Genomic DNA, 10,000 nt, shown 5'->3' with positions numbered 1-10,000 from the left:
TCTGATGAGAGAACGCCAGCAGTTTGCAGAGATGCATCAAAGCTTCTTTAATTAATCAAAAATATAAAACATTCTGTTTTTGTTTACTACAGAATTCCAGACGAGTTCTTTTATAGTTTGAATTCTTCAGTATTAATGTTAAAAATGATAGAAATAAAGAAAAACCCATAAGGAACAGTATAGACATTGTTCTGTTAATTACAGCCCTGAATTCATGCTCCATAAATCATTTCTGTTTTTATTTGCTTGTTGTTGTAAATTCCCTGATTATGTTCACCTGCTCCTCATTTCACCTCGAATACTCCGAGTTTTACCGCATGCTAATTCACCCTGCTACATACTGATCTGACTTTTTCTTGTTTGGTCTCCGGGTGACATTCTGGTGTATTTTATTTAGATATTTTATTTCATTTATATTATATATTACTATCATTAATCAGTTATTATTATTATTATTATTATTATTATTATGATCATTATTATTGTTATCATTATTACTGTTATTATTAATAACAGTAATAATGATAACAATAATAATAATAATAATAATAATAATAATAATAATAATAATAATAATAATAATGCATTGACATGGACATTAAAGAGTATTTTATCTAAACAAATATCTGTTTTCTGTTTTCTCAGCTGGAGCATTTGATGTGTGACGCTTCAGCTTAGTGAGAGAAAAATAGAACAGATAGAGAGAGATGGAAAGAGAGAGAGAGGAGTGAAAAAAGAGGACGCCTCCAAGACATCATCCATCCTGGCCTTTTAAGGAGCTCTCCTGAGGAGCTGGCCTAGTTTCACACACACACACACACACACACACACACACACACACACACACACACACTTCATGGTGCTCTCTGTTTTGATGTCTATAACACACTGAGTCTGTGGAGCAGTAAAGAGATTTGGACAGTATTCACGGTAAAAGCTCTACTGCAGGAACTCGAGCGGTGATTAGCATTGTGCTAAACTCCACATGTTCCAGAACCTGATTTTAAACACTATTTCATAGAAGATCTCATCATGAGACAAACTCGTCCTCAGCATTTATTATAGTGTAAACAAATACACAGAATCAACTACTGTGCCTGTGATTAGATCCTTCAATCACCTCCTCCTCTGTGTTTTTACTGAGAAAGAAGGAGAGAAAATAAAAGAGAGATACAGAGAGAAATGGAGAGAAGGACAGAGAGAAAAAGGCAAGATATTACAGAAAGAGACATTGAAGGATAGAAAGAGTGTGAAGGTGTGAAATCCCTCATTTCAGATTTTCTTTCTACCTGAGAAATGTCAGTGTGGAGGAGCAGATGAAGAGACTTGTGAATGATGAAGTGAATTCCGTTATTTTCCAGGTGTGTTCTTTTTTCCTAAACTCCAGTGTTGTAGCTAAAATAATCATTGAGCACAGAGACTGGGTGCAGGAACATGGAGAAACGTGGAGAAACGTGGAGGAACTTTGAGGAACAGGGAGGAATGTGGAGGAACATGGAGGAACGTGGAAGAACATAGAGGAATGTGGAGGAACTGGAGGAACACGGAGGAACATGGAGTAAAGCATGGCCTGACCTGGATGATGCAATGAACCTGGCACTCCACTGTCTCTACATGTTGTAGCAAGCGTGAATAAACGTGTGTAGACGTGAGATACGTGTGTTAGTGTAACAGTGTTGGTGTAAGTTCATCACTGTAATACTGTAATATGTGAATCCGACACTGCTAACTGAGCAAAGCCTTAAATCCGTTACCATGTCAACCATATTAATCTGTCCATCACAGATGGGACACACACACACACACACACACACTCTTACTTTCCCACACTTGGTAGCCCATGTGGACGTGCAGGGAAACTTCAGTACCAGGACAGGTTTTTTTTCCCGGCTCTCAGAACCTATTATGGTCAAACAAGGTGATATGAAGCGGGCAAGAATAAATCTGCTCAGATCTTCATGACAACCGGAGGTCAGGAGGTCACCAGCAGCATCAGGTGGTTTCCATAGTGCTGGGAAAGCAAAAGGAAATGCCCATGTTTGGTCCTGCCTTTGTTTATAACTGTTCTGTTTTTTTCCTTCTTTTTCTTTTTAATGAAGATGATTCACTGAGAGCCACTGAAGATCCTTTATCTCCTCACCGTATCTGCTCATCATGTTGCAGGGAAAATGGGCAGCATTCCAAAGCTGACTGAGAGAACCACTGGAGTGTTTATTACAGTTTATCCTAACACACCAACATTTACCATCACACACACCAACATTTACCATCACACCCCAACATTCACCATCACACACACCAACATTCACCATCACACACACCAACATTCACCATCAAACACCAACATTCACCATCACACACACCAACATTCACCCTCACACACACCAACATTCACCATCACACACCAACATTCACCATCACACACCAACACACACCAACATTCACCATCACACACCAACATTCACCATCACACACCAACATTCACCCTCACACACACCAACATTCACCATCACACACCAACATTCACCATCACACACATTCACCATCACACACCAACATTTACCATCACACACCAACATTCACCCTCACACACCAACATTCACCATCAAATACACCAACATTCACCATCACACACCAACATTCACCATCACACACAACATTCACCATCACACACCAACATTCACCATCACACACCAACATTCACCAACATTCACCATCACACACACCAACATTCACCATCAACACACCAACATTCACCATCACACACACCAACATTCACCTCACACACACCAACATTCACCATCAACACACCAACATTCACCATCACACACACCAACATTCACCTCACACACATTAACATTCACCATCACACACAACAACATTCACCATCAAACACACCAACATTCACCATCACACACACCAACATTCACCATCACACACACCAACATTCACCATTACACACCAACATTCACCATCACACACCAACATTCACCATCACACACCAACATTCACCATCACACACACCAACATTCACCATCACACACCAACATTCACCATCACACACCAACATTCACCATCACACACCAACATTCACCATCACACACACCAACATTCACCATCACACACCAACATTCACCATCACACACAACAACATTCACCATCAAACACACCAACATTCACCATCACACACCAACATTCACCATCACACACACCAACATTCACCATTACACACACCAACATTCACCATCACACACACCAACATTCACCATCACACACACCAACATTCACCATCACACACACCAACATTCACCATTACACACACCAACATTCACAATCACACCCCAACATTCACCATCACACACACCAACATTCACCCTCACACACACCAACATTCACCATCACACACACCAACATTCACCATCACACACACACCAACATTCACCAAACAGAGCAATATGCAGTGTTTGCGCCTTTTATTGATTTAAAAGTGTGTGTGTGTGTGTGTGTGTGTGTGTGTGTGTGTGTGTGTGTGTGTGTGTGTGTGAGAGAGATAGAGAAAAATGTCTGTCTGTTTGTATCGGAAAGTGTGTGATAAACAACTACTACAAAATCTGCTATAATGTAATTAATGTGTATAAGTGTGTGTGTGTGTGTGTGTGTGTGTGTGTGTGTGTGTGTGTGTGTGTGTTTAGTTTGCACACCTGATTTACAGTGTGTTGACAGTGATAATGCCTGAGGGTGGTAAAGAGTAATGCTGCAACTGGCTGTACACGTGTGTTTCACACACACACACACACACACACACACACACACACACACACACTCACACAGTGTAAAGCAAATCAGGACTTGTTACAGGTTGCTGATAGATTCCATAGAATATGAGCATTGTCAGTCATCTCAGGTTATATCCTGGACTGCACACACACACACACACACACACACACACACACACACACACACACACACGCACTCACACATGGTTCTCTGTAATGATGAACCTTTATCACTAAAAGACTTTTCATGTGTTCTGATTAAGAATGTTCTGTGAGGCAGAGTCTGGTGCAGCTGAAGTTACGTCTAGATTAGACTTACGTCTAGATTAGACTACTGTAACGCTTTACTGTCTGGGTGTTGGAGTAAGTGCAGAAATAAGCTTCAGTTAGTTCAGAATGCAGCAGCAAGAGTCCTCACTAGATCTAGAAAATATGATCACATCAGCCCTGTTTTAATCATCTACACTGCTCCCAATTCCATCTCACACTGATTATAAAATACTACTACTGACGTATAAAGCACTTAACGCTCTCACGCAGCAGTATCTGAGTGAACTTCTGTACCAGTATGATCCTCCACGCCTACTTAGATCAAAAGGTGCAGGCTATTTGTTGGTACCTCAAATAATGAAGACTACAGCAGGGGGCAGATGTTTCTCTTATAAACCCCACAGTTATGGAACAGCCTTCCAACCAGTGTTCGGGACTCAGACACAGTCTCAGTGTTCAAGTCGAGGTTGAAAACTTATTTATTTAGTCAAGCCTTTTATCAGTAGATTTTTCTTAGGTAAAGGTACAGATCTGGAGGGAACATGGATATAGAGTGTTTGGTGAACTGGTATATTTGTATGCTGTCGTCTCCTCACTCTCACACGTTCAATCAGGTTTGTTGACGGTGGTGTGGTGGGTCGTCTCTTATCCCAGAGATCCCTCAAGTCTTGCCGGAGTCCAAACTGCACAGTGACATTAACTTTCATACACCAATAGGGACACTTAATAATCCATATCCTTCTCTCTCTCTCTCTCTCTCTCTCTCTCTCGGTCGAGTTAAACATGCTCCTGACGCTCCAGTGACCACTGTTCCAGCCCCTCTCCCCTCCGTGGATCTTCACACTTCTGTGCAGCTTGGGACGGTCTCTCATCAACACCTTGGGTGGTTCCATGTAATTCCGGAGTAGAACGGGTGCTTTTGAGGACGGATTGGACTGTAGTTGGTGTCGGCGGTCTGCTGCACTGACTCGGGAGTGCAGTTTGCTTCTGATCATCATCACTGTACCCCGCAACTTTGTATATCTGCTTCAAATGGACATTTGGTGCAACCCAGATGAGGATGGGTTCCCTCTTGAGTCTGGTTCCTCTCAAGGTTTCTTCCTTGTGCCATCTCGGGGAGTTTTTCCTTGCCACAGTTGCTCATCAGGGACAAACATACTTACAAAGAACATATTTACATTTAATCACCACATTATCTGTGTAAAGCTGCTTTGAGACAATGTTCATTGTTAAAAGCGCTATACAAATAAAAATGAATTGAAATGAATTGAAAGTTCTTCTGAAGTTGGGAATGTTTGCCCTCAGGATGGAGCACAATTACACCCATAGTGTCTCTACGGTTTAAAGTAGGCATGACCGAATGGTGCAGGAAGACCCTTAAGAAGGATGATGTGTAGAACTGTAACTGTAATCCCATTTTTCACAGGAATCAACACCTCACTGCAATCCTGTTACTCACTGGAATTACATTCTTCACTATAAACACCTCACTGTAATCCCATTCCTCAGTGTAATCCCATTCCTTAGTGTAACCCTGTTTCTCACTGGAATTACATTTCTTTTTTATAAACACCTCGCTGTAATCCCATTCCACACACACACACACACACACACACACACACACACACACACACTGTAGTCCCATTCCTCACTGGAACCCCATTCCTCACTGGAACACCATTCCTCACTGTAATCCCATTCCTCACTGTAACCCCATTCCTCACTGGAATTAACACCTCACTAGAATCCCATTCCTTAGTGTAATCCTGTTCCTCACTGGAATGAAAATTTTTTTTTTAGAATCACCTCACTGGAATCCCATTCCTCATTGTAATTAACACTACACTGGAACCCCATTCCTCACTGTAATCCCATTCCTCACTGTAATTAACACTTCACTGTAATCTCATCACTACTCCCTCTTCACTGAACTCCTCTGTTGGAAGGCTGTAACTCTGTTGATAACAGACTCGTATTGTGTATATCAGTGATGTACACTGTATTTATGTATACAGTCTACATGTTAGAGACGTGTGTCACTGTGGTCTGATAGTTAAAGTGTGTCTCTCAGAAGAAAACACTCGATGGAAGTCTGTAAAGGAAGTAAAGAGAAAGCTGTCCATCCCAATTCATCTCTCAGTCTGTGTGTGTTGAAGAAAGCACTTTATACAGATTGAGCTGAGAGGGAAAGGGCTCTCTCTCTCTCTCTCTCTCTCTCTCTCTCTCTCTCTATCGATTTTCTCGAGCTTTTTCTCCCTCCTCCACTCTTTCGTTCTTTCTCTTTGTCTTTCTCACCATATCACCCCACCACCTCCACACCCCTTCACCTCCACTGTCATATAATACACATGATATAAAAAGCTGAGTTTTTTAGTTTATAGTGTATTAGCTTTAGCATATGCGCAGAAGGTCAATACGACTGAGTGTGTTTGCGTCTCACATAACCCACTGTCTGGATCGTCACAGTTGCCATGGTAACGAGTGGGAACTTGTGTCCGAAATGTGTCAAAAAATAAGCCATTATCCTCCTACACACTTGGAATATGCTTTAACAAAACACTGAGAGTGTGTGTGTGTGTGTGTGTGTGTGTGTGTGTGTGTGTGTGTGTGTGTGTAGGTTTCGGAGCATTCGTGTTGCTCCTCACCCTCGTCACTGCACTGTGAACGTTTCTTCGTTGTAGAATCATGGTGTTAGGAGCCTGAAAATAAAGGAAGTGAAATACAATCAGAAATAGTTTTTTCTACCCTGAAGCTCTGGTGTGGAACTGAAACTGAAAGGCTGCAGTTCCTGGTCCAGTCCAGCAACATCTAATGCCAACGTGCATTCAATGCAAAATCACAGCAAAAGCAGAGAAGTGACATTTGGATTTTTTGATCTGAAACCAAACGGGTGAACAGCAGCAAGTGAACAGCTCTGATCCAGGTCAGGATGGTGCTGCTACCACCAAGACAAGTTCAAAGTTATACTCCACAATAACTAGACTGAGAATGGAAACTCTTAGACCAGGCAATTAACATCAAGATTCATATTACACAAATCCAAAACAAAACAAGACAAAGATCTATACTGACCAAAACAGGAGCAAGAACAAGACGTGACCAGACACCAAGATGAATGGAACCAATACAAAACAAGCCAAAGTCAGTTCCCATAATATGTAAAACCACATCATGATCCATAATAACCAAGAACAAGACTTAAACTAACCAACAACAATAATCAAATCCAATATTAACAAAATATCCTAACAACTAAAACACATACTAATAAACTTCATGTACCCACAACCCAAACCAACCAAAACCAGAACCAGACCAATAACAATCAAGACCTATACTAAACTATACACATACATATTCATACACACATTACTATACACCAATAAGACCCATATCTCACAGTGACACTGAACATCATCACTAAAGCAAGAAACCCAATAAACACGTCTCCTTTCACTGGAGACACAACTGCACCTCCACATCATCACCTACATCATCTCCAGCAGCAGCACTGATATTCACCCCCTCACATCACCCCGGGGTTTCCTGTGTTTATTCTGTACATTACGCTTTTCCTGGGGATTTAAAATGAAGTGTTCATGTGAAAACACAAAAGTATAAACGGTTCATGAAAAAGCTTAAGTAGTGTTTTGAAGTGTTTTGGTGCCTTTTCCTCACCATGTCCAGGTTTTCCTGAAAAGTCCGTCTTGTACATGTCCAATCAAAAGGCCTGAAAATGTCGATGTTATTGGAGGACCTTGGTGTCAGCAAGTCACAATCTGATTGGTTACAGCAACGGCTTTACTGTTCATTCTGTAGGTTTAAAGCAGATTCCTTTGATCCAGACAACACGTAAAATCTGATTGGATAGAAACTTTAAAGTAAACAGACACTGGGTTGCGCTGCTCCGAGAGAAAAGCTATAAAATCACCTAAACCCATAATAACCTGCACTCATCCAACCAGCAGTTACACTAACAAAGACCTGCATGTACAGTACCACTGCTGATCAAAGGAGTTTATATATTAACATAACTAGAATGAGAAGAACATTAGTTCAGATCATATCTGTGTGTGTGTGTGTGTGTGTGTGTGTGTGTGTGTGTGTGTGTGTGTGTGTGTAAGACTGTGTGTACAAACCAAACTCCAGAGTTGATGTTGGAGTCTCATTCCCACTCCCACCTGCTCCTATAGGAGACCCCGGGGGAGAAGTTTGAGGCTCTGTTTCCATCAGGATTGTTTAGATTGATCATGAGTGAGATGAAGAGACGGCAGATTGAGGATTAATCGTTAAAAATAATCCTAAACGAGGCCTCGTACTCCGACAGGACCTTCACACTTCTACAGTTGTGTTCAAAATTATTCAACCCCCACTGAAATTGATTGTTTTGGTCGGTTTGACATTGATTATGATCATTCAGTCATCCTGCTTACAATTAAATCAAAGAGGCACGTGTAGGTCAGACAAATATAACATAACATTTATAATAAAATAACCACAAATGTCTTTTCTGAGCTCACATCATTATCAGTTTTATTCAACCCCCAAGTGACATTCAATCTTAGTACTTAGTACAACATCCTTTTACAGTTATAACAGCTTTTAAACGTGAAGCATAGCTTGACACAAGTGTCTTGCAGCGATCTACGGGTATCTTCGCCCATTCATCATGGGCAAAAGCCTCCAGTTCAGTCACATTCTTAGGCTTGCGCACTGCAACTGCTTTCTTTAAGTCCCACCAGAGGTTCTCAATCGGATTTAAGTCTGGTGACTGCGATGGCCACTTCAAAATGTTCCAGCCTTTAATCTGCAACCATGCTCTAGTGGACTTGGAGGTATGCTTGGGATCATTGTCCTGTTGAAAGGTCCAACGTCTTCCAAGCCTCAGGTTTGTGACGGACTGCATCACATTGTCATCAATATCTCCTGGTACTGAAGAGAATTCATGGTACCTTGCACACGCTGAAGCTTCCCAGTACCTGCAGAAGCAAAACAGCCCCAAAGCATGATTGACCCCCCGCCATGCTTCACAGTAGGCAAGGTGTTCTTTTCTTCATAGGCCTTGTTCTTCCTCCTCCAAACATAGCGTTGATCCATGGGCCCAAACAGTTCTAATTTTGTTTCATCAGTCCACAGAACACTATCCCAAAACTTCTGTGGTTTGTCCACATGACTTTTGGCATACTGCAGTCGACTCTTCTTATTCTTTGGGGACAGCAAGGGGTGCGCCTGGGAGTTCTGGCATGGAGGCCTTCATTACGCAGGGTGCGCCGTATTGTCTGAGCAGAAACTTCAGTACCCACATCTGACAAATCTTTTCTCAGTTCCTCAGCAGTCACACGGGACTTTTCTCCACTCTACGCTTCAGGTAGCGCACAGCAGTCGAAGTCAGCATCTTCTTTCTGCCACGACCAGGTAGCGTTTCAACAGTGCCCTTTGCCTTGAATTTGCGAATGATGCTTCCTATGGTGTCTCTTGGTATGTTTAACATCTTTGCAATCTTCTTATAGCCATTGCCCTTCCTGTGAAGAGTAATCACCTGTTCTCTTGTCTTCCTGGACCATTCTCTTGACCTCACCATGTTTGTAACCACACCAGTAAATGTCTAGAAGGAGCTGAGTATCACAGTCATTTTAAAGCTGCCTAATTGGTGCTTATTAGGCTTTATTGCTGCTCCCTGATATCCACAGGTGTTTTCAATACCTGATTGAAAACACTTCATTGAACCTCTGTTCTTCAGAGTGGTAGTCTTTAAGGGGTTGAATAATTATGTCAATGAAGAATTCACAAAAGAAACATTTACTACTGTATTACAAAACTAATTGATGTCATTTTAGTTGCATATGGTTCTTTAAGAAGTCCTTGTAGGATTTCATTCTGAATACAATTACAAATGTACACTAAATTCCCTAAAACCATTTACAGCATTGGGGGTTGAATAATTTTGAACACAA

Source organism: Silurus meridionalis, chromosome 18 (assembly GCF_014805685.1).
Source record: "Silurus meridionalis isolate SWU-2019-XX chromosome 18, ASM1480568v1, whole genome shotgun sequence".
Taxonomy (NCBI): domain Eukaryota; kingdom Metazoa; phylum Chordata; class Actinopteri; order Siluriformes; family Siluridae; genus Silurus; species Silurus meridionalis.
Note: the sequence above shows the minus strand (reverse complement) of the source record.